Source organism: Mustelus asterias, chromosome 13, assembly GCF_964213995.1.
Source record: "Mustelus asterias chromosome 13, sMusAst1.hap1.1, whole genome shotgun sequence".
NCBI lineage: Eukaryota > Metazoa > Chordata > Chondrichthyes > Carcharhiniformes > Triakidae > Mustelus > Mustelus asterias.
Window position 1 is genome coordinate 58,129,622 of NC_135813.1, and position 25,622 is coordinate 58,155,243.

Sequence of the window (25,622 nt, forward strand, 5' to 3'; positions counted from 1 at the left end):
TCTGAAAAACAACCGTTCATCACTACTCTCTGCTTTTTAACCCTTAAGTCCATTCTGAATCCATACTGCCACTGTCCTTTTAATCCAATGAGTTTTAATTTTTCCAAAGAACTTCAATATGTAGTACAAACTTTCAAACTTGAGAAAGTAACCACTCAGCACATGTACTTTCACACAAGCAGACAAGAAAACAGCTGTAGAGTTAGAGTACTTATTGGCATATTTCCCCATCATGCCTTCAGTTCCCTAAATTGCTGTTGCATTCTCACCTTGCTTTCACTGGTGAGTTTCAGGAAACCTGGGAAAGCCATGCATCCACAGTTAAATTCCAAAAGCCATATTAATATTGCTGCAATTGAGCAATTAACATTGGAATAGACAGCCCATCTCTCCCAAGGGGGTTACTCTCACGCAGCAATTAAATGCAGAACTCAGAAGGCTGAAGCGGCTCCCAGACACACTATTGATTGTGGCCTTTTAATACCTTACGTTCTTCCAAATTAAAATTCATCACAATGTTTCTGTTAACAGCTTTTGATGAGAAGGTCAACTAACACTCCTTTTGATGTGCTACCATTATCAATGCTGAATTTAGAAATCCTTCATATGATGAGAAAAGACTTCTCTGAAAAAAATAGTCAACAACACTAATAACCATGTGAGAGTACTGAAAATCAGTTAGGAAGCATTGCTACATGGTTATTATCAGATTGAGGGTTCTAGATGTGCCTGTAATTTGATGTACAATGGACTCCTTATTATCTTTTCAACGCTTTGTGATATCAGGGTTAAGAATGCAATGTAGCACAGTTCACCTGAGGAAGGATTTATTGGCTTTCGAAGAGAAATAAAAAGATTCACCAGAATGATCCCAGAGTTAAAATGGTTGCAGAGACTAGGTCTGCATTCCACGCAGGATAGAAGATTAAGGCGCGATCTAATTGAATTGTTGAAGAAGTTAAAGGATTTTACAGAAATCATAGAATCCCCACAGTGCAGAAGGAGGCCATTCAGCCCATCAACTCTGCACCGACCACAATCCCACCAAGGGCATTATCCCCATAACCCATTAATCCCTCTAACCTACACATCCCGGAACACTAAGGGACAATTTAGCATGACCAATGCACCTAACCCGCACATCTTTGGACTTGGGGAGGAAATCCACGCAGACACGGGGAGAACATGCAAACTCCACACAGACAGTGACCTAAGCTGGGAATTGAACCCAGCTCCCTGGAGCTGTGAGGCAGCAGTGCTAACCACTGTGCCAGCGTGGTTAAGGGTAGAAAGAGAAATACTGTTTTCTCTGGTGGGGGAAACAAGGGAGCAGAATCTTAAAATTAGAGCTAGACAGTTCTGAAATGAGGTCAAGGATGTCTTCTTCACACAGAGAATGATGTAAATCTGAAAATTTCTCCCCCTGAAGAGCTGTTTAAAGCTAAGGTCAATTGAACATTTCAAAACTCAACTGATGTATTTTTGTTAGGCAAAGATATTAAGAGATATGAAACTCAGGCAGATTTGTTTTTATTATTTATTCGTGGGACATGGGCGTCACTGGCTGGCCAGCCTTTATTGCCAATCCCTAGTTGCCCTTGAACTAAGTGGCATTATATCATCCAGAAACAAAGAACTTGCATTTTCAGGATGCCCAAAAGCATTCCACAATTAAGGAAGCACTTTTTGAAGAGTGATCACTGTTGTTATGCAGGCAAGCATGCCAGCCAATTTGTACACTGCAAAATCCCACAAACGCCAATAAGATAAGTGACCCAATCATCGGTTTTGGTGATACTGGTTCACAGATAAATGTTGGTCAGGACATTGGAAAAGCACCCCTGCCCTTCTTCGAATGGTGCCACTGAATCTTTCATGCTTGCTTGAACAGGCAGACTGGCCCCCAGTCTAATGACTCATCCTGGGTGGCACAGTGGTTAGCACTGCTGCATCACAATGCCAGTGTTCAATTCCCGGCTTGGGTCACTGTCTGCAAATTCTGCACCTTCTCCCGTGTCTGTATGGGTTTCCTCCGGGTACTCCAGTTTCCTCCCAAAGTCCAAAAGATGTGCCAGTTAGGTGCATTGACCATGCTAAATTCTCCCTCAGTGTACCCGAACAGGCACTGGAGTGTGGCGACTAGGGGATTACAAACCAGTTTCGATTATCTAAAATATTTGCAATTTGAAGTGCCTTAAACAACCTTGTGCCGCAAAAGTACATTGTCAATATACAGATGGAGAAGAGAATTTGACTTGATGAATGGTAGAAGAACATTCCAACTAAAATATATAACTGCACAATCAACCATTTGCTCGGCAAGAGTCTTAACATTGGGTGTAATAGTGTCCAAGCTTTCATCTTTTTAGACCACATTGGCATGTGACACAGAGCTTGGGGGCCACATATATAATTTAAATTTATATTCCCATTAACATGCATATGTATATCTGAAATTGCTGCTATTAATAGATCATGGTGTTCTGATTTAAGATTTAGTGATTAATTAAGACATCTGCATTAAACAAAGTGCTTTTGAAACCACCAGCACCAAACAAGACAAGCAAGACATAAATGCAAAAGCGGCTGAGCTTTGAGTGACACAGTGGTGATGCCTGTGGAACATGTGACTCCAGTTCCACAGATTGGATATTACTGCGCTAACAGATTATCAATTACTTGTAATATCCAGTGCCCAAAGACATCTATCTACTCATGTGTTCAGTACATTGGGAAAGAACAGGGCCACTGCCATTACTCCCAACCTTATAGCAGAAACCAAGAATAGTGCAACATTTCTTCACAAGTACCTTAATTTATTTCATCCAAGGTGAATTGCCTCAAAGATGGCCATACCCAAAAATGTGCGTTGCAAAAGTATATTCTCCTTCATGTTGTTGCATGGTTTGTGGGTTCTAGTTCCTAACCATGTACCCGTTCTGTTTTCCATGAAATGTATATATAAGTTAGATGGATTAGCCATTGTAAATATGTGGGGTTACAGGGATAGGATGGGGGAAAGGGCTTGGATAAAATACTCTGTCAGAGAGAATCAGTGCTGACTCGATGGGCCAAATGGGCAGCACGGTAGCACAGTGGTTAGCGCTGCTGCCTCACAGCGCCAGGGACCCAGGTTCAATTCCTGGCTTGGGTCACTGTCTATGTGGAGTTTGCGCATTCTTCCCGTGTCTGCTTGGGTTTCCTCTGGGCACTCCAGTTTCCTCCCACATTCTGAAAGACATGCTGGTTAGGTGCAATGATCCGAACAGGCACCGGACTATGGCGACTAGGGGAATTTCATGGTAGCTTCATTGCAGTGTTAATAAGTAAGCCTTACTGGTGACTAATAAATAAACTTTACTTTACTTTAAGAATGGCCACTTTCAGCACTGTAGGGATTCTATGATTCTATTGGTTGCTGTGTCTACATCAGTAGGTGATGATGGCCCACAACCTTTTTTGCTGGGTCAGTAGATTCCCTGCTAATGAAAATGCTACAGGTTTTGTTTCTGCGGACACCTGTGATTGTATACCAACTAACACATGTCAAGGAAATTAGAAAAGCTGAGTTTTAAGAATGCAACATTCTGAGAGACACGGTTCACAACTCTCCGAGCTCCTTAATTGGATTTGATTTATTATTGTCACATTTATTAGTATACAGTGAAAAGTATGGTCTCTTGCATGCTATACAGACAAAGCATGCCATTCATAGAGAAGGAAATGAGAGAGTGTAAAATGTAGTATTACAGTCATAGCTAGGGTGTAGAGAAAGATCAACTTAATGCAAGGTAAGTCCATTCAAAAGTCTGATGGCAGCAGGGAAGAAGTTGTTCTTGAGTCGGTTGGTATGTGATCTCAGACTTTTGTATCTTTTTCCCAATGGAAGAAGGTGGAAGAGAGAATGTCCAGGATGCATGGGGTCCTTAATTATGCTGGTTGCTTTGCCAAGGCAGCGGGAAGTATAGATTGAGTCAATGGATTGGAAGCTGGTTTGCGTGATGGATTGGGCTACATTCACGACCTTTTGTAGTTTCTTGCTGGTCTTGGGCAGAGCAGGAGCCATACCAAGCTGTGATACAACCAGAAGGAATGCTTTCTAGTGCATCTGTATAAGTTGGTGAGAGTTGTAGCTGACATGCCAAATTTCCTTGGTCTTCTGAGAAAGTAGAGACGTTGATGGGCTTTCTTAACTATAGTGTTGGCATGGGAGGACCAGGGCAGGTTGTTAGTGATCTGGACATTTAAAACACTGAAGCTCTCAACCCTTTCTACTTCGTCCCCATTGATGTAGACAGGGGCATGTTCTCCTCTACGCTTCCTGAAGGTGATGACAATCTCCTTCGTTTTGTTGACATTGAGGGAGAGATTATTGTCGCCGCACCAGTTCACCAGATTCCCTATCTCATTCCTGTACTCCGTCTAATCATTGTTTGAGATCCGACCCATTACAGTGGTGTCATCAGCAAACTTGAAAATTGAGTTGGAGGGGAATTTGGCCACACAGTCATAGGTGTTCAAGGAGTATAGTAGGGGGCTGAGAACACAGCCTTGTGGGGCACCAGTGTTGAGGATGATCGTAGAGGAAGTGTTGTTGCCTATCCTTACTGATTGTGGTCTGTGGGTTAAGAAGTTCAGGATCCAGTCGCAGAGGGAGGCTACGGAATTTGGAGATGAGTTTCATAGGAATAATGCTGAAGGCTGAACTGTAATCAATAAATAAGAGTCTGACATAGGTGTCTTTGTTATCTGGGTGTTCCATGGTTGAGTGCAGGGCCAGGGAGATGGCGTCTGCTGTGGACCTGTTGCAGCGGTAGGCAAACTGTATGGATCCAGGCAGTCTGGGAGGCTGTAATTGATTCGTGCCATGACTAGCCTTTCATAGCTCCATCCTATTGCTGGATGATTCATCAGCATGGTGGAACATTTGTGCACAAATAGGCCATGGGCAGCAATAAGGTTGTTGAAGTCTAGCAAATGCTTGTTTTAATCTGACTTTCCAAAGTGCTGAATCCAGACTAGGTAGACTGCACAGATTGAACAGCAAGATCTCCAGAGCCCTAGCCAGAGTATTCATAATGGAAGCTACACCTAACTTTAGGACCTCAGCCAAGGAGATTTCTCTACAACAGGCACTGCAATGGCCTCCTCCACAATTGGAGTGGATCAGGGAGCACTGACTGTGCCCCCAAACTATGCAAACTACACACACTCAAATGACTGCATGAATTGTTGACACTCCACTATCAAATTGTATTTGTAGAAAGGCTCTGTGAGATACAAAGTCTTCACTTGCCAAGGGGCAAAATGAAGAAGAAGGAAGAAAATAAATCCTTGGGGGTTCTAAGGTTAACAGTGCAGTGGCAAGAAGAGAATACATTGTTGGAGATGCTTTGGCAGCAATTAATTGGAATGCAGGACATTGGAGAAAAATACTCATCACAACTTACAGTTAATGTAATGAAATGTCCCAAGACACTTAGACGAGCTTTATAAAACAAAATATGACATTGAGCCAAAAAAGGAGATCGTGGGTCAGACAACCAAAGGTTTGGTCAAAGAGGCAGGTTTTAAGCAGTTTCTTAAAGGAAGAAAGTAGAGAGGTTCAGAGGTGTCGGGAGGAATTCCAGAGTTTGGGATCTAGGCAACTGAAGGCATGGCTACAAATGGTGGAGCAATTATAATTGAGAATGCACAAAATTCTAGGATTAAAGAATTCACCAAGGATCCTTAGGCAACACCTTCCAAACACATGACCACTTTCATCTAGAAGAACAAGGGCAGCAGATATATGGGAACCACCTGCAAGTTCCCTAAGCCACTCATCATCCTGACTTGGAAATGTATCGCCGTTTCTTCACTGTCACCGGGCAAAATCCTGAAATTCCCTCCCTAATAACATTGTGGGTCAACCACAGAAAGTGGAGTGCAGCATTTCAAGAAGGCCACCACTTTCTCAGGGGCAACTAGGGATAGGCAATAAAGGCTGGGCTAACCAGTGACACCCATCTCCCACGAATGAATAAATAAAAAGTGCAGAAATCTCAGAGGACTGTGGAGGTGGAAGAAATTACAGAGATAAGGATGGGCAAGGCTATATATCATGTCAAAGGATACAGATAGGTCAGGATGGACAAAGAGGGATGGTGCACCATGGTCAAAATCACAGAGAATATCAATTGTCATTTTGATTAGAGCTCTTTCGATCCTATGTCAAGGCCAGAACTTTGACTGGAGACACACAGGACAGAAATTAATGGAGGGCACTGGGTGTCACCCACCAAAGTCCCATCAACTGAGAGCTGCTAACCAGAGACGAGCAGCTCTTCATTACTCAGCAGCACCATCGGGGAGGCGGTGGCTACTGCTGCTATTATACCTACCCATAGCCCAGGATCACTGATGGACCCCTTTCCATGAAGCCTCGCAATGACTGCAACTCAGACTCCAGCTCAGCAATGCGGGGTCAAAGTTGCTCAAGCTGTTGACACTTACCATAGGTATGGCTGGCTGGGACTATAAAGCATTCCACAGATTCCCACATGTTGCAGACATGGCATTACACCAGTCCTGCCATGTCTGTCTAACATTATTGATTTATTTGATTAACTAATTAGCCACTAAGCCAGTTGGCTAAAGTAATAGCGAGTAACAGTCTCCTAGCTTAGAGAGAAAAAAGACATCCACCAGCTATAGGAGGTAAAAAAAGAATAAAAAGCAACATCTTCTCCTCCTCTGCAACATATTCTCTCTTAAACCAAATTCCCAACATAACACTTGGTTCACGAAGCACTGTATTCTCGGATTTCTCTGAGCTTCCCCATTCTGGCATTTATTAAAACCTACCCCTGACCAAGCTTTTGGTCTCCCCATCTGACGTATCTGTCTTTGGTTCATTGTTCATCTGATTATGCCTCTGTAAAGTGCCTTCTATGTTAAAGGTACAAATGCAAGTTGTTGTTGAGCACAACTTGAGAAAATTACCTTCCTTATTGCACCAGTGTGAATGAGATTTCCAAGCAGTCAAGTTCGAAGAGAGCCCATAACTGCTATGAAATGGACTGAAGTTACATTTATTTCACATGGGCCCTGCAGAGCTAACTATATCATCAATCTGCACTGGATTTGAACCCAAGCACCAGAGAAAAGATATAATCAATATGTAACACATCATTTTTACATTAAATCTTTAAGATAAAAATCAATGACAATATTTTATACAATTAATGATGAATGGGCACCATGCTGTCAGTTGCTTTACTATGTTTTCCTCTGTATATAAAGGGTGTCTGGCAACAAACTGCACCTTTGTGCCTAAATGGAGCATTCTCCTTGTGAAAAAGAACGTGGTGGCAACATTTTATTTGCACATAAAGACATGTAAATTCAAGTGCTTCAATACTGTGTTTCCACCATTGACATTATTGCAATGCACTTGTAAACAAATATGGAAAACAATTGCCAAACCCTCTTCACGCAGATGGTATTTTAATCGGCTATCTGCTAGCCACATTACATTTGGTCGAAGATGAGGAATTACATGATTGTGAAGGTGAGGAGTGAAGGTGTTTACAGTTTTCACAGTCAGTGCTGGTATTACCAGTTGTCCAGTAAAGTAGAAAGAGGAGTGAGGTGTGCTGGCATATTTTAGGTAGCTGAGAAACGAATTAAAAAGTGGAACCACAAAGATAGCAATTTCTGGATTACTCATGTTGTCATATGATAGTGAGTAGAGAAATGAGCAGGGTGTAGAGATGATTACCTGGCTGGAAAGATGGTGCAAGAGGAAGGACTTTAGATTCATCAGGTTTTGGAATCAATTCTGGGGACCTGTATAGGCCTGACTGGGTTCACCTCATCAGGGCTTAGAACAATATAAAAGTTTGCTGGAGCTGTTGTGGAGAGTTGAAACTAACTTGGCAGGGGATGGGAACTCAAGAATGGACTTAGAATGGAGAGAGCAAAACTGTAAATGGAAGGCAGAAAATTAATAAAGGAGAATGGAGGGCAGAGAAAACAAGGCTAGAAAATAGATTAATGGTACATACCTCAATGCAAGGTGGCTAGTGAATGAGGCAGATGAGCTGAGGGCACAGTTGGACACTTGAAAGTATATCAGAGTTATTATTGAAACATGGCTCAAAAGGCAGCTCAACATTATTACTTACAGGATTTTCAGACAAGATCGAGAGGGGGAAAAAAAAAGGAGGCTTGCAATGTTGGTTAAAGAACCAATCATAACTGTGAGTAGGGATGATATGCCTACTCACAGGATGATATGAGGATCATCAAATGAGGCCACATGGGTTGAACTGAGGAATTAAAAAGGGGCAATTGCATTAGCTTCTTGGCCTTTTGGCTAAGATCAAGTGTAGTATTGACATGCTGCGCTTGGTTGAAGTCATTAAGTTACATTTTAGCTTCATTTGAAGCAATTTTTAAAAGCGGCATCTCGGCCTTTTGGCTAAGATGCAAATGAGATCAAGCTTTGGAGGAGGAGCTATGCCTACTCCAATCAGCTTGGATCACGTAGATCAAGCCCAAGACAGGAGGCGAGAGCCCTGTCTTGTCAGCTCGGATCGGGAATGTCTCAACTTGTTGAGACTCTGAATTGGACTTGATTTGGCTGAATTGGAATAAAAACAAAAAAAAAATTGTGTGTGTAGCAAAGACAGTCAAACAATCAGAGATAAAAGAGTAAATATGTGGACAAATTGCTGCAAAGTGTAGACGCAATAGTACAGTAATAGTGGGAATTTCAGCGATCCAAATAATATTTGCAGCCAGAGGTAGTACCTATGGTACTAATGACATAGATAGGAAGAGTGACGAGGTCCTGCAGGAGCAGTTTAGAGAGTTAGGTAGAAAGTTAAAAAGCAGGACCTCTCGGGTTATAATCTCAGGATTACTCCCCGTGTCATGTGCCAGTGAGGCTAGGAATAGGGAGATAGTGCAGCTCAACACGAGGCGAAACAGCTGATGTAGGAGGGAGGGTTTCAGATATCTGGACCATTGGGATCTCTTCCGGGGCAGGTGGGACCTGTACAAGGAGGACGGGTTGCATCTAAACTGGAAACGCACAAATATTCTGACCGGGAGGTTTGCTAGTGTCACACGGGAGGATTTAAACTAGTTTGGCAGAGGGGTGGGAACCAAAGCAAAGGTGAATTAGCTGAAGGGGAACGAGGGAGTAGGGCCAGTAAGACTCAGAGAAAGAGCAGGCAGGGTGGGATTGCAAATCAGAGAGGGTCTGGTGGACTGAAGTGCATTTGTTTCAATGCAAGAAGTGTAAAAGGTAAGGCAGATGAACTTAGAGCTAGATTAATACTTGGAACAATGATGTTGTTGCTATTACAGAGACTTGGTTAAGGGAAGGACAGGAATGGCTGCTTAACATTCCAGGATACAGATGTTTCAGGTGGGATAGAGGGGGATGTAAAAGGGGTGGGGGAGTTGCACTATTGGTTAAGGAGAAAATCACAGCTGTACTGCGGGGAGGACACCTCGAAGGGCTCATACAGCGAGGCAATATGGGTAGAGCTCAGGAATAGGAATGGTGGAGTCACAATGTTGGGGGTTTACTATAGGTCGCCCAACAGCCAGCGGGAGACGGAGGAACAGATATGTAGGCAGATTTTGGCAAGGTGTAAAAGTAACAGGGTTGTTGCAGTGGGAGATTTTAACTTCCCTTATATTGACTGGGATTCACTTAGTGCCAGGGATGTGGATGGGACAGAGTTTGTAAGGAGCATCCAGGAGGGCTTCATGAAACAGTATGTTGATAGGCCAACTAGGGAAGGGGCCATACTGGAACTGGTATTGGGGAATGAGCCCGGCCAGGTGGTTGACGTTTCAGTAGGGGAGCAGTTCGGGAACAGTGACCGCAATTCAGAAAGCTTTAAGGTACTGATGGATAAAGAAAAGTGTAATCCTCTAGTTAAGGTGCTAAACTGGGGGAAGGCTAATTACAACAATATTAGACAGGAACTGAAGAATGTAGATTGGGGGTAGATGTTTGAGGGCAAATCAACATCTGGCATGTGGGAGGCTTTCAAGTATAAGTTGATAGGGATTCAGGACTGGCACATTCCTGGAAGGATGAAGGATGAGTATGGCAAGTTTTAGGAACCTTGGATAATGAGAGATATTGTGAGCCTAGTCAAGGAGAAAAAGGAAGCATTTGTCAAGGCTAGGAGGCTGGGAACACACAAAGCAAGTGTGGAATACAAGGAAAGTAGAAAGAAACCTAAGGAGTAAGGAGGGCTAAAAGGGGTCATGAAAAACATTGGCCAGCAGGATTAAGGAAAATCTCAAGGTTTTTTATACATTTATAAAGAGCAAGAGGGTAGCCAGAGAGAAGGTTGGCCCACTCAAGGACAAGGGAGGGAATCTATACGTGGAGCCAGAGGAAATGGGCGAGGTATTAAATGAGTACTTTGGTGAATACTGATGCAAAGAGAAGGACTTGGGGGATAATGAGTCTGGGAAAGGGTGTGTAGATAGTTTGAGTCAGGTTGAGATCAAAAAGGAGGTGGTATTGGGGTTCTTGAGAAACATTAAGGTCGACAAGTCCCCAGGGCCTGATGGGATATACCCCAGAATACTGAGAGAGGCAAGGGAGGAAATTGCTGGGGCCTTGAGAGAAATCTTTGTATCCTCACTGGCTACAGGGGAGGTACAGTAAGAAGTTTAACAACACCAGGTTAAAATCCAACAGGTTTATTTGGTAGCAAAAGCCACACAAGCTTTCGGAGCTCCAAGCCCCTTCTTCAGGTGAGTGGGAATTCTGTTCACAAACAGGGCATATAAAGACACAGACTCAATTTACATGAATAATGGTTGGAATGCGAATACTTACAGCGAATTAGCTATTTTATATGCCCTGTTTGTGAACAGAATTCCCACTCACCTGAAGGGGCTTGGAGCTCCGAAAGCTTGTGTGACTTTTGCTACCAAATAAACCTGTTGGACTTTAACCTGGTGTTGTTAAACTTCTTACTGTGCTTACCCCAGTCCAACGCCGGCATCTCTACATCATGACTACAGGGGAGGTCCCAGAGGATTGGAGAATAGCCAATGTTGTTCCTTTGTTTAAGAAGGGTAGCAAGAATAATCCAGGTAATTATAGGCCGGTGAACCTTATGCCAGTGGTAGGGAAATTATTGCAGAGGATTCTTCGAGACAGGATTTACTCCCACTTGGAAATAAGTGGACGTATTAGCGAGAGGCAACATGGTTTTGTGAAGGGGAGGTCATATCTCACTAACTTGATCGCGTTTTTCGAGGAAGTGACGAAGATGATTGATGAGGATAGAACAGTGGATGTTGTCTACATGGACTTAGTAAGACCTTTGACAAGGTCCCTCGTGGCAGACTGGTGCAGAAGGTGAAGTCGCATGGGGTCAGAGGCGAGCTGGCAAGGTGGATACAGAACTGGCTCGGTCATAGAAGACAGAGGGTAGCAGTGGAAGGGTGCGTCTCTGAATGGAGGGCTGTGACAAGTGGCGTTCCTCAGGGATCAGTGCTGGGACCTTTGCTATTTGTAATATATATAAATGATTTGGAGGAAAATGTAACAGGTTTGATTAGTAAGTTTGCGGACGACACAAAGGTTGGTGGATTTGCAGATAGTGAAGACCTTCAGAGGATCCAGCAGGATATAGATCAGTTGGAGATATGGCAGATGGAGTTTAATCCGGACAAATGTGAGGTAATGCATTTTGGAAGATCCAATACAGATAGGAAATATATCGTAAATGGCAGAACCTTTAAGAGTATTGATAGGCAGAAGTAACCTGGGTGTACAGGTGCACAGGTCACTGAAAGTGGCAACACAGGTGGAGGACATAGTCAAGAAGGCATACGGCATGCTTGCATTCATCGGCTGGGGCATGTCATGTAGCAGCTTTATAGAACTTTAGTTAAGCCGCACGTGGAATATAGTGTTCAATTCTGGTCGCCGCACTACCAGAAGAATGTGCAGGCTTTGGAAAGGGTACAGAAAAGCTTTACCAGAATGTTGCCTGGTATGGAGGACATTAGCTATGAGGAGAGGTTGGAGAAACTTGGTTTGTTCTCACTGGAACGACGGAGGTTGAGGGGCGACCTGACAGAAATCTACAAGATTATGAGGGGCATGGACAGAGTGGATAGTCAGAAGCTTTTTCCCAGGGTGGAAAAGTCAATTACTAGGGGGCATAGGTTTAAGGTGCGAGGGGCAAGGTATACGAGGCAAGTCTTTTTAACACAGAGGGTGATGGATGCCTGGAACTCACTGCCGGGGGAGGTAGTGGAAGCTGATATGATAGTGAGTTTTAAGGGGCATCTGGACAAATACATAAATAGGATGGGAATAGAGGGATAGGTTCGTTGGAAGGGTAGGGGGTTTTAGTTCAGTCGGGCAGCATGGTCGGTGCAGGCTTGAGGGCCGAAGGGCCTGTTCCTCTGCTGTAATTTTCTTTGTTCTTTGTAATGTCAATGAGAGAGATATAGAGGACACAAAATTCTTAAAATGCATTCAGAGGAAAATTTCTTGCTGGTACACAGCAAGCCCGAAAAGAGAAGGGGCAGATCTGGATTTCGTTTTTGGAAATAAATCTGGGCAGGTGGAAGGGGTATTAGTAGGAGATTATTTTAGTGGTAGTGATCATCATCCAGTTAAAGTTAGAGTGGTTTTGGAAAAGGACAAAGATAGATGAAGAGCAAAAGCTTTAAATTGGGGTAAGCCAATTTTACTTGGCTGAGATGTAATTTGGTAAAGGTAGTCTGGTAACAATTATTTGCAGGTAAACCAGCGTCAGAAAAGAGGGAGGCTTTCAAGAAGGAGATAAAGAGAGTTCAGAACAAATGTATTTCCAGAAAGAAAAATGGTGGATCCCCTTAACCAACCACCCCCCAACCCACAACCCAGGTGTCAAAAAGTATCCAAAGTAGGACAAGAAGCTTACATCATATACTGAGGGCTCAATGCTTGCAGGAAGCCTTTAGAATATAGAAAATGCAGGGGAGAAATTAAAAAGGAAATTAAGAAAGCAAAGACAAGGCATGAAAAAATATCACTGCACAAAATCAAGGAAAGCCCAAAGATGTTTTATAAATACACTAAAAACATGAGGATAATTAAAGAGAGACTAGAGGTTGGATTTTCCGAACGTGCTCGCCCCAAGAAATTCCCACCTGAGGTAAACGGACCTTTGCATGGTCCATCCCCGCCCGCTATGATTCTCATGGTGGGCAGGTTGGGAAAATTCCATCCTAGCGCTGCTTATTAGAGGCCATAAAGGTAACCACTCTGTGAATTTGGAAGATGTAGGCATGGTTATTAATGAGCATTTTGGCTGTGATTTTCTGACCCTTCTCGCTGGCATGATCTTTCGTTCCTACCAAATGTGACCCCTGTGGTGGGTTCCCCAGCAGCGTGATGGGCGAACCACGCAAAACACTAGACGTCAGTGGGCTGGAAGATCCCGCCGGCGGCCAATGGTGAGCTGCCTCCGTTGCTGGTAAACACATCATTGAACCATAGAATTTCTACAGTGCAGAAGGAGGCCATTTGGCCCATTGAGTCTGCACCAACTCTCTGAAAGAGCATCTTACTCAGGTCCACATGTACCCCCTCCCCGCCCTATGTCTGTAACCCCACAACTTTGCCCCACTAATCCACCTAACTTAAACATCTTTGGGCACTGAGGGGCAATTTAGCACAGCCAATCCACATAACCTGCACATGTGGGATTGTGGAAGAAACCCACACAGGCACGGGGAGAACATGCAATCTCCATCCAAGGACGGAATCGAATCGGTCACTGACGCTATGAGGCAGCAGTGATAACCACTGTGCTACATTGCCATGGGGAGCTGGAAAATCCTGCCCTTAGTGTCTGTCTTTATATGAGAGGGACAATTCGAACATTGGAGCCAAGGAGCAAATGTGTGAAAGATTAGATAACGTGTGAAATATTGGAAATATAAATACAGCGAGAGGGGAAATAGTAAGGGGTTTAGAACCTTGAAGGTAGATAAATCACAAGGGCTGGATGAAATATATGTCAGGTTGGAAAGAGAAGCCAAGGTGAAAACGGAAAGAGATGCCAGGATGAAAATAGTGGAAGCTTTGACCATCATCTTCCACTCCTCTCTGGTTATAGGACATGGTGTCAGAGGACTGGATGACTGCTAACTTCTGGCTTTTTTGCTGTTCAAGGTATATATCGATAACCCAACTTAAGTTTAGGAGGCATGATTAAGAAGTTTGCAGATGATATTAAAATTGGTTGTCTGCTTGACAGGAAGGATAACAGATATAAATTACAGCAAGATAAAGTTCTGGTCAGGTAAGCAGAAAAGTGGAAAGCAGAATTGAGTTTGGAGAAATGAGACATAATGCATTTGAAGAGGGCAAACAAGGCAAGAGAATACGCAATAAATGCATACTGAGAGGTGTCGAGAAATAGAAGCACCTTTGAATGTCTATCCATAGAGCCCTGAAGGTGGTACAGGATGATTTCCTTTATTAGCTGAGGCATGGAATGTAAGAGCACAGAGGTTATACTAAAATAATATGAATTACTAATTAGGCCATAGCTAAAGTACTATCTTTGGTTCTGGTCACAGTATTGCACACTAGAGGGTACAAGATTTACAAGATATGGTCAGGAATGGATAATTTTAGCTGTGAGACAATATTGGATAGGCTTGGTGTTATGAAAGCCATGGAGGACACGGGGTATCTTCAGTAAATCTCCCCATGGGCTTTGTGGAGTACAAACTCCTTTATTGAGTGAGCGGAGACTTGCCCAATGGGAAGTGAGCAGCAGAGGATTAAAACCCGTTGCTTCAATCTGCTTCAATTCTGTAGGTCCCTAAATACTGAATTACATGTTCTTTCAGAATTCAAATCCAATACATGCTGATAGGATTGTATGTTGTAGCAAAAATGCAGGCAAGGCATTTCATGCATGAGGAGCCCATAACTGCGTAGCAACAGCTTTTTGAAAAAGCACCATCCATTGCCACCAATGATCCAGTTTCGGACATGGCTCACTGCACAGAGTACATTCTGTGACAAATGCAAATGCAGCAAAGTACTGGGCACAGCAGATGACCAATATTACTTGCAAGATACACAGCTTCTCGAATTGTGATGCCTACACTTAGGTTGGCATGTAACACTTCAGTACAGATGAATGTCTTGCACCCAGAACTCATGCTGCCTAGTATCTGTTGAGAGAGTCTGGTCACTGAGTCTCTCTTAAAGTCACATTTGGATGAACAATGAAAGATACAGAGAACATCTCGGTGCTTGAGTCTTTGAACATTGGAATCTTATGTGATACAGCAGAGAAGGAAGGAGCATCACAAATCAGATCCTGTTGATAGTACATTGAAATAGAGCTCAGTATGCCACCCTTATTATTACTGGTGAGAACCGCCTTCATAATGTTACTGTTCTTTTTGACCTCTCTACAGTGTACAAACACTCACCATGCCATGTACAAGTGTAAAAATAATTCAGAAAGTGCTCAAACATCCTATATGCAATGGCAAGGGCGGGGGGTTACAGTTTATCTTTAGCGCAGATCAGGGAGCCCATTAAAGATGGCTCCCTGATCTCTGTGGAGCTGTGTTTGCCAGCTCTATCAGACCCCACCCCGCAAGACTGATGGTGTAGCCCACAACCTCACATTTTCTCTTGCAAGTCCCAGTAAATCTGGTCTAAAAACTCGGCTGTGCATCTGGAGAGATACGTGCTGGTTTTTTATCAGAGCATAACACTCTGACAAATTTTGAACACTTGTATACGATGTCCCCATATTGCCCAAGAGGCAGTGGCAGCAGACTGTTCACTTCGCTGTCAAAATGAGCAGTGTGATGGCACCCATTGGGGCCTCCTTCAGACTGCAACCTCCGTATCGGCAGTCGTGTTCACCGGCACATGAGCCAGATGAGGTTTCTGGTAGAGGGGCTAGGGAGGTGGAGGAGGACGGGTGCTGAAGAACTTTCAGTACCTTCATCCTCCTCAATGACTTACATAGCCTTATGTTGGCCTTCAAGACAAGCTGCTGGCACACAAGAGTTTCATTCCAGTGTTGTGGGAAAATCACCACTCGGAGTCAGACTTAAAGATTCAACACGCAGTTTTATCGGACAAAGCTTTGGGAGAAGCGTTGGGCTCTCCGCAGTGTGTGCAGTCACCTTCTCAACTTTACAATGGCAGTTGAGCATCTTTATACTTTTTCAAATAATAGACAAGTACGGACATTAGCCGTTCGCACATCGTTATACATAGAGTAGACAAGTACGGACATCGGCAGTTAACACATCATTACACATAGAGTAGATACATTTATGCATTTATTTCCCCCATCAAAGACTGATCTCGTTACAAAAACTCATTGTTTTGGTCCTGCTTTTATCTCAAGCTAAGTTGCCTCAAGGTCTGATCTGTTTCCTACAGCAATTCAAACACTAACAGGTTTTAACTTGCTGTGCAATGTCTGTGCCCAAGTCAGCACATCTTAATGTCTTTTCCCAGAGTCCATTTTGTGCCAGGTAACCATCTTGTGTCCTTTAATTTTGTTTTTACTCCAACAACTCCCTCTTTTGGTCAGGATTATGATTTAATAATCCAATGGACCAACAATAGCAGCATCACGGGTTCAGCAATTGATATGCCTGACTCACAACCAACAGGTCACACGTTCACAGGAAGACGTCCACCTTCTCGCTCTTTCCTTCATCGTCGCTGTCCTTGGTGTCTTCGGGAGTTCCCATCAGGTGTTCTTCTTCGATGACGACACTGGCTCCTGGCACAATCCGAGGCATCATGACTTTGCAGCAGACATTAAGACATCCGACAATTAGGCAACAGAAAATTATTATTGCAACGAGAATGATCAGTCCAAGCATTAAATAGGACCCCCAGCATCTCCCCACTAATCATTCGAGCCAGCTATTCCCCTTCTTGGGGCCTTGTCTGAAGTCTTGGGTGATGTTGTAAGATTCATCTGTAACATGCGTTCTACATTTGTCTCCTCTTATTGTGCATACACCCCCCTGTTGGGCTAACTGATAGTCTACAGCATAGCGGGTCTGCTCTGCGTATAATCTTAATTCAGCCAATTCTTGGTTGACGGCCTCCAGTGCCTTTGATGTACTGTTTCCTAGGATGGTTAGTCCACAGAAAATATGGTTTCTATTTTTGGCACTAATTACTCCTGCTGCAGGGCCCCAAGGAACCCGTAGCCGAGTGACGATCCCAGTGTAGTCGGGACTTCCCAATCGGCACAGAATTCCTTGCTGATTGCCTATCTCACTATCTTTCTTCGGATATGCCCCTTTTGAGGGCATGGAACAATGAGTGGTCCTATTGTCCCCACTGCAAAAAGGATCGGGAGGGTTGGTGTTGCCGTCATGAAGGTGCCGTTGAAGAGGAACACAAATCCCTTCTTAGCCCAGTAGCATTTAATATCCTGGTTATTGGTTTGTGTATACCGCCAATTGCTTGGTTCACTTGACTCCCTGCCTGATCCTACCACTTGGTAAGTATCAAACGGGTATGTCCATTCGGCTGAGCTGACATGAGTCCCATTACACTGACCACAAATGAGTTGCCTCCCCGCGGTTATGTTCAGGCATCTTTGCTCGTTACAGGTACAAGTAAATTGACCTCTATTTACCCAACAGTGCTGATGGACACACTGCGTCTGTACGCAGGAAACATTCTTGGGGACCAAGGCATATGCACCTCCCCATCCCTGCCCCGAGAAGCAAAGCAGGTAGCTTGCATCATCTGAGCATACTCTTCCTCCCACTCCCTGGAGCCCCCTGCACACAGGATCTGTGGGATTTATAAGTTCCACACATCTTCCCTGTATACCCCTTTTATATTTGCCTATTTGTCCTTGACAGGGTGCGTCTGAGGTATCTGCCGTATATAAGTCATGGGGGATCCACCCAGGGGTGGCCACAAATAGGGCCTCTACAGATTGGGCTAGCGGGTAACACACGGTCCGATTACCGTGTAAATGTACATGAGCCTTGTAGAATAAGTTATCCTCTAGCCCAGTCAATTTTACAATCGCGACAACATAGAGTAATGCAATCATATACGCGAGCTTAGACATGTTCGCAACAGGCAAGTATCGATCTTATTACTTTATGTTAACAACTTTCCAAAGGCTGTATCTCCAACCCGAACGCGTCAGTTAATCTTGCTTGTAGTCGTGACCTGTTTTGGGGAAAGTACTCTGCTCACTTTAATATCACTCATTCGTTTCTTTGTACAATTTCAGCTGGGTCCAATGTTTCCATACACCTTTCCCCCTTATGTCCAGACAGGCACAGGTATCTCCACTAATTATGACCTCATATGGCCCATTCCATTTTGGTGCAAACCCTGGTTTTTCAGGTAATGTTTTTACCATGACACGACTTCCCGCTGTTGGGACGTCAGGGAGCATTTCAAGCTCTCTCTGTGCGTCTCTTTCTTCCTGAATATCCTTTACTAATTTACGCATCCCTTTTAGTTGGGCGCTTAGTTCCAAAACATATCGTTTAATTTTGTCTTTTAGTGGGCCTACATCAGCCCCACCTGTTATGATGCTTTCTGGTAATTGCATCGCCCTTCCTGTCATCAGTTCATAAGGGGTTAATCCGGTTGTCCGGTTTGTTAGTGGCTCTTAACCTCATTAATATAGTAGGTAATACTTCTGTCCATGTTTTTCCTGACATTTGCATGGCCTTGGCCAGGGCATTCTTAAGGGTTCTGTTCATGCGTTCCACCATTCCAGAACTCTGTGGGTGGTAAGGGATGTGGAATTTTTGTTTTATTCCCATTAATTGGCACACTGTTTTTACCACCTTTCCGGTGAAGTGTGTCCCTTGATCCAAATCCCCATCTAGGGATTACCTCCTCCGCCAATATTCTAGCCACCGTGGTAGCAGTACAATTTTTAGTAGGGAATGCTTCTACCCACCTGGTAAACTGGTCTATAATAACCAGACAATAGGTTTTGCCGTGGGATTGTGGTAGTGGCCCTGTGAAATCTATTTGCAGATGTTCCCAGGGCCCATTTGGCCGGGGCTGGTATCCCATCTTAATTTTTATGGGTTGACCGGGGTTGTGTTGCGTGCATGTCACGCATCGGTGACAATGTCGGGCTATGTCCCTTCCCATTCCTTTCCACCACCATTCTTTTCCTATACTAATTGCCATGGCCTCTCTTCCCACATGTGAGAGTCCATGGTGTAGTTCCAAGAGGGTGTTTTGTATGCACTCCACTGTCATTACCTTGTCATTTTGTCTCCAAACGTTATCAGTCCCTCTGCTCGCTCCCTGTGCTTCCCACTTCCCCTTTTCCTCTTTCGAGGTATCCTCGTGTAAGTCCCAAATATCTATTTCGTCTCCTGTCTGGCCCGTTACTGCTATTGGCAGCTCGCCAACTGCCTCCTGCTCTAATGCTATTTGCGCTGCTCTATCTGCGGCTTGGTTCCCTTTGTAATTTAACCAATCGGGGTTATCTCTTTCTGGTTCCTTCGGATGCGCTTTAATTTTTATTACTGCCGCTTCTCGGGGTCTCTCGCTGGCTTTTAGTAATGCCTCAATCCTTTGTTGGTGTTTAATAGGAGTTCCTCCCCTGGTTACAAACCCCCTTCTACCCCATGCCATCATATAGTCGTGTATTGCCCCGAATGCGTACCTACTATCGGTATATATGTTTACCGTTTTTCCTTCAAACAATTCTAGTACCTTTGTGAGTGCCACTAGTTCCGCCACCTGCGCGGATAGACCTCCGTCAATTCTTTCTGACTTTACCGTTTCCAATTTGTCATTTACTACTGCCCAGCCTGTCCAGGGTGATCCTTCTACGTATTTACATGAGCCATCTACAAAAAGGGTCTCCTTAGCTGTTGCTAAAGGTACACCCTTTACCCTACCTTCTTCTATATCCATATCTATGTCTCCACAGTCATGTGGTTCTCCTGTATCCAAAATTCCTTCTGCTGGGTTATCTCCTGTGTCCCTTACTATTATAACTGATTTGCTGGGAGGTAGGAGGACGGCTTCCCATTTAGCCCTTCTTATGTTCGAGACGGACCTTAACTTTCCTGTATTTAGCATTTCCACCAAGGTGTGTTTGGTGTGGAGGATTATGTTCCCTGTCATTACTATTGGTTCGCTAACCTTTACGGCCCAGGCGGCGCAATCTAAGGCGGCTATGCACCTTGGCAGTCCGGAAACTACCGGCCCTTCTGCTGTTGAATAGTAACCTATGGGTCTCCGTTTATCGCCATGATCTTGCGTTACTACTGCAGAGTAGAACCCCCCTTCATTATTACAGTGGAAATCTTTATTGGAATCTGGTAGTTCCAGTCCGGGGGCTGATATCAGTTCTGCCTTTAATTTATTATAGGCCTCTTCTTGTTCAGGTCCCCATTCTACGGAGTTTAAAGCTGGCTTTCTCCCTTTAACTAGTCTCTGTATCGGCTCTGCCAACTTTGCGAATTCCGGGATAAAACTTCGGCTATAATTAAACAGTCCCAGCACCTTCCTGACTCCTCTTACGGTGACTGGCCGCGGCATTTGTTGTACCGCCTTCTTTCGGTCTGTTGACATTTCTTTAAGCCCTTGTGATATTAAGTGTCCTTGGTACAGGATTTGTGCTTTCCCGATTTGTGCCTTTTTGGGGCTCACTTTTAACCCTGCGGTTTTCAGTTCATTCAACACTAGGTATAGTGCTCCCTGGTGTCCTGACTTAGATTCTGAGGCTATTAATATATCATCCACGTATTGTAGAACCGTGCTACCCTCTGGTAGTTCTACCCTGTTCAGGATGTCACTCATTACTCGATGGAAGATAGCGGGGCTATTGTGGAATCCCGGCGGTAGGCGAGTCCAAGTGTACTGTTTGTCTCCTACTGCAAAGGTGAATTTGTCTTGGGATTCGGGATCCAAGGGTAGGGACCAGAATCCATTGGTTATATTCAATACAGTAAAGATTTTATGCTCCGGTGACAATCCATTCAGGATTGTCGAGGGGCTTGCTACAATGGGGTGCAATTTGGACGTGACTTTATTGAGGCCGGTGTAATCTATGGTGAGTCCGTAACTTCCGTCGGGTTTGCTCACTGGCCAAGTTGGGGAGTTAGTGGTACTCGTAGTTTCCCTCAGGATTCCTTTCTCCACTAACCCTTTAAATATTTCTACTACACCTGCCTTTCCTTCTGGTTTTATCGGGTATTGTCGGTGGGGCACCTTTATCGGGTCAGTTTTGGTTAGGCCAGTGTCTAATTTTGTTTCGGCCCATACTCCGGGGATGGAGGCACAGATGGCCCCAAACCCCTCTGTTTCTAGTCACCAATCTCTGGTGGTGGCTGTGGCCACCTTGATAGTTTCGAGGTGACTTGTGAGTTTTCCTATTCCGGTTTTCCTGCCGTCCCGTTTTGGCCAGATTAATTCTCCCTTCCCACAGTCAATCAAAATCTCATACTCCTTCATTAAATCATTTCCCATTATTGCACCCTTGTTATTTTTACATACATAGAATCTCATAGGTATATACAAATTATTTATTTCTACTAACGTGGTCTCGCTCAGGTAGATGGGTGTTTTGTTCCCTCCTATCCCTGTTAGATAAATCATCCTACTTGTAGTGGGTAAGGGAAGGTCAGTGACAGATATCGATGCTCCTGTGTCCACCAGCATCTCACATTGCCTGCCCCCTACTAGTGCAGACACATAGATCCTTCCCTCCTTCTTACCCTTATGAATGGGGGCTGCAGACCGTCAATCTTGCTGACCTCGGAGGTTCCTTAGTTCCTCCGATTCTGCTGTGGTCATGGATCGGGTCGGGGGTCTCCCATGTTTGTCCCAACACACTGCTTCCATGTGTCCCTTTTTATTACAGTGATTACAATGTTTCCCACTGTTTCCAATTTTATTTCCTTTCCTTGGGACCCAGCACTCCTTTGCAAAATGTCCTTGTTGGCCACAATTGTGACAGGTCAGTTTGGGCTTAGTTCCGCTCCCGCTACTGTAGGCGGCTACTCTCTCCGGTTTTATCTTCATCGGAGAGCTCTCCTCCCCGCCTCCAAGTAGGCCACTAGGCCATTCCACTAGTTCATCATAAACCTGGGACATGATCACTCCCATCTTTAGGATGGTTTGGTGAGCGCTGGAGAGCCCTACCTTGAAAGCCTGGATGAAAGCTCGATCCCCACGGTCTGGGTTTCCTTGCCCTGAGCATTCCTGGTATACTTGGAACAATCGTTCCCCATATTCAGAAGCTCCTTCCCCCTTTTGTTGCTTGGTCGTTGTGATTTTACTCCAATTAGTAGGAGCATTTCCTAAAACTCTCTGGACTTCTGTTTCAAACAGGGCGAAGGATGCCTGTTGGGCATCTATTTCTGCTGTTAGGGCTACTGCGTGTGTCCAACATCCCCCACTGTAGTCTTGTGCCGGGGGAATGGCGGGCCCTCTGGCTACTTGCCTCCATTTATCCGCTGGACATGCGACCCTAACCAATTGGTGTATATCCCTTAGGTGCAGTTGGTGTCCTGCCCAAACCGTATCTAGTTCTTCCCAAAATTTCGTATTTGCGCTTCTAGGTTGTAGTTTACCCAGGGAGGCCATTATCTGTTGTCTTTTGCCCGGGGTAAATGGTTTGTAATTTGCTTTTAGCTGCGCGTCTGTTCCCCCTCAGGTTACTGGTGCCAAGTTGTGTTCTAATGCTTCTCTTTCCACTGGAGGGGCGGTTGGTCCCTGTTGTATGGACTCATAAGGGGGCAGAGGAACAGTTTCCCCTCCCCATTGATTCTCCTCTAATACTCAATTCTTTTTCTCCAATTCCCTTCCTCTGGATTCTAATTTTTTAATCTTATCCTTATCCTCGTTCCACCTTTTAGTGGAGGCGACTACTTGTCCAATTAGTCCCTCTAACTGATGTACAGTAACACCCCTGCCTTTTTTGTTTTGTCTCTCCTTTCCCCATCTACCCACTTTCTCTGTTGTTCTAAGGTCTGAGAAACATCCCAGCCATCCCTTTGCATCTTCTTAATCAGCGCATGTCTGTCTATCATATATTTATCAATGAGAGAACCCGCAGGTCCCCACTTAGTTTCTCTATCTGCCATCTTGCAGACTTCTGCACCCCCAGCCACGATTACCTCCTTAGCAACGTGTTTTCTCCACTGTTAGGGTTTCTATTTATACTCACGGCCACGATTACCTCCTTGGCAACGTGTTTTCTCCACCGGAGTCCGGCTCTAGGTCAGAGTGATCAGCTCCTTTTCCGCACCGCTTTACAATGTGACAGACAAATACCCAACTACACAAACTTTTATGCAAACAGGTGGCAAACTCTGCGTTTGTTCGCCACTACAGAGTTTGATGCTAAATGACCTTTGTCACTTGTGCTTCACGATCCTAAGTGCCCTTGTGCCTCTATGCGCACTTCAGGGTCCTGACCTTCGCGCGGGGGATTTCCCCTCTTAACAACCGGTCTAAGGCTGCGCGTTTGAGACAGGCACTTCCTTGTCCTTTAGTCGATCAGCACAGGTAACAATCAATACTTATTTCTATCCAATAGTACCATAAATTCCCCTAATTTTCACCCATTTCTAACTGCATTGTTGGCTCAGTCTGACTCCCACAGATTCAATCATCTCTACTCCAGTTCGCCGATCGAGGCCAACGATCAAACTCACCAGCAGTGAGATCCTGCCGTCTACGCCAATTTGTTGTGGGAAAATCACCACTCGGAGTCAGACTTAAAGATTCAACACGCAGTTTTATCGGACAAAGCTTTGGGAGAAGCGCTGGGCTCTCCGCAGTGTGCACAGTCACCTTCTCAACTTTACAATGGCAGTTGAGCATCTTTATACTTTTTCAAATAATAGACAAGTACGAGCATTAGCCGTTAGCACATCGTTATATATAGAGTAGACAAGTACGGACATCGGCAGTTAACACATCGTTACACATAGATACATTTATGCATTTATTTCCCCCATCAAAGACTGATCTCGTTACAAAAACTCATTGTTTTGGTCCTGCTTTTATCTCAAGCTAAGGTGCCTCAAGGTCTGATCTGTTTCCTGCAGCAATTCAAACACTAACAGGTTTTAACTTGCTATGCAATGTCTGTGCCCACGTCAGCACATCTTAATGTCTTTTCCCAGAGTCCATTTTGTGCCAGGTAACCATCTTGTGTCCTTTAATTTTGTTTTTACTCCAACACCAGCAACCATTGTGCCAACAGTGCAACTAGTGCAGTCCTCTTAATGGTATGAGCTCCTCATTTATTCCATGGATGTCAATGTTCACAATCTGAGTGGACTGATCGAGGCTACTGAGGGTGGCTTGCACCCCTTCATTGGCCAGACACTGCTTTGCATTGTTAGAGTACGAGACTAGAACCCCATGGTATGTTATGAAACCAGACTAGACTCCAACAATTCTTCTATTTTAGCATAACTGTGATGGAAGGATACTTCCTTCCAGGAATTGCTCCATTGACAAAGTAAGGATTTTTCTTTATAGTGAATCAAACTTTACTTAATAGCACAGTTTAAATATAACTCCAACAAATGAAGCAATTTAAACATTAACAGTTGAAAAATATTTTAAAATGAAAGGAACCGATTTTACTTTCTAGTTTATGACTGTTCCAGTTCTAAATAACCCCATTCATACACAAATCAAATCCACTTTTAAAGAAATAGTTAGCAAACCCAGGCATACTTGCCCCATTTGGTTAACAGCCTTGGAGCTCTCAGAGTCCTTATGACAGCAACCAGTCTTCAGCTGCAAACTAAAGCATTTTCTCTCGGTTACAGACCCAGCACTGAACACAAACCACACCATCACATGACCCTGTGAATCACTCGAGTCAGAAATCCCAGGGGAACTTAAATAAACAAAAGTCCATTAACTCTATTAACATAAACACTTGCAAGGCTGAAATGAATAATTATCCTGTTCTTTCAGCATCCGAGTTATATTCCCTCCATACATACCGACTGCCTGTAGCATAAAGCTGAATTATTAAACATTCCCCTTAAGCTCTTATATATATTTTATATATATATAGATATCTATATCAATTGCACTACTATTATCACAATTCTCACTGTGTGCTGTTTCTTGTGATTGACCAGTCTCTCATGGTCAGAGCTCATGTGTTTAACACCCAGGATAATGTGGACTCCTCCATTCACACTCCAATATCTTCCACTGCCAGATCATAGAATTCCTACAGTGTAGGAGGAGGCCATTCGGCCCATTGAGTCTGCACTGACCACAGTACCACTCAGGCCCCACTCCCTCAATCCCTCACATTTACCCTGCTAATCCCCCTGACACTAGGGTTAATTTAGCATGGCCAATCAATTTAACCCGCACATCTTTGGAGTGTGGGAAGAAACCTGAGCACCTGAAGGAAACCCATGCAGACACGGGGAGAATGTGCAAACTCCACACAGATAGTGACCCGAGGCTGGAATTGAACCCGGGTCCCTGGCGCTGAGAAGCAGCAGTGCTAACCACTGTACCACCGTGTCGTGTCCACACATCCGCTGCTAATTATCTAAATACTGTGCCCGAAGGTGACTCCTGAGGCTGT

General features: G+C 44.3%; 1 protein-coding gene and 1 non-coding gene across 2 annotated transcripts in view; one reads left to right on the top strand and one right to left on the bottom strand.

Annotated features, from left to right (window-relative positions):
• Positions 1–25,622, bottom strand: part of rsph14 (radial spoke head 14 homolog) — a 728,797-nt gene that overhangs the window by 343,009 nt on the left and 360,166 nt on the right. The window lies entirely within an intron of this gene.
• On the top strand, positions 8,340–8,538 carry LOC144503233 (U2 spliceosomal RNA). Its single transcript, XR_013499454.1, has one exon. It is a non-coding gene; the product is annotated as a U2 spliceosomal RNA (small nuclear RNA).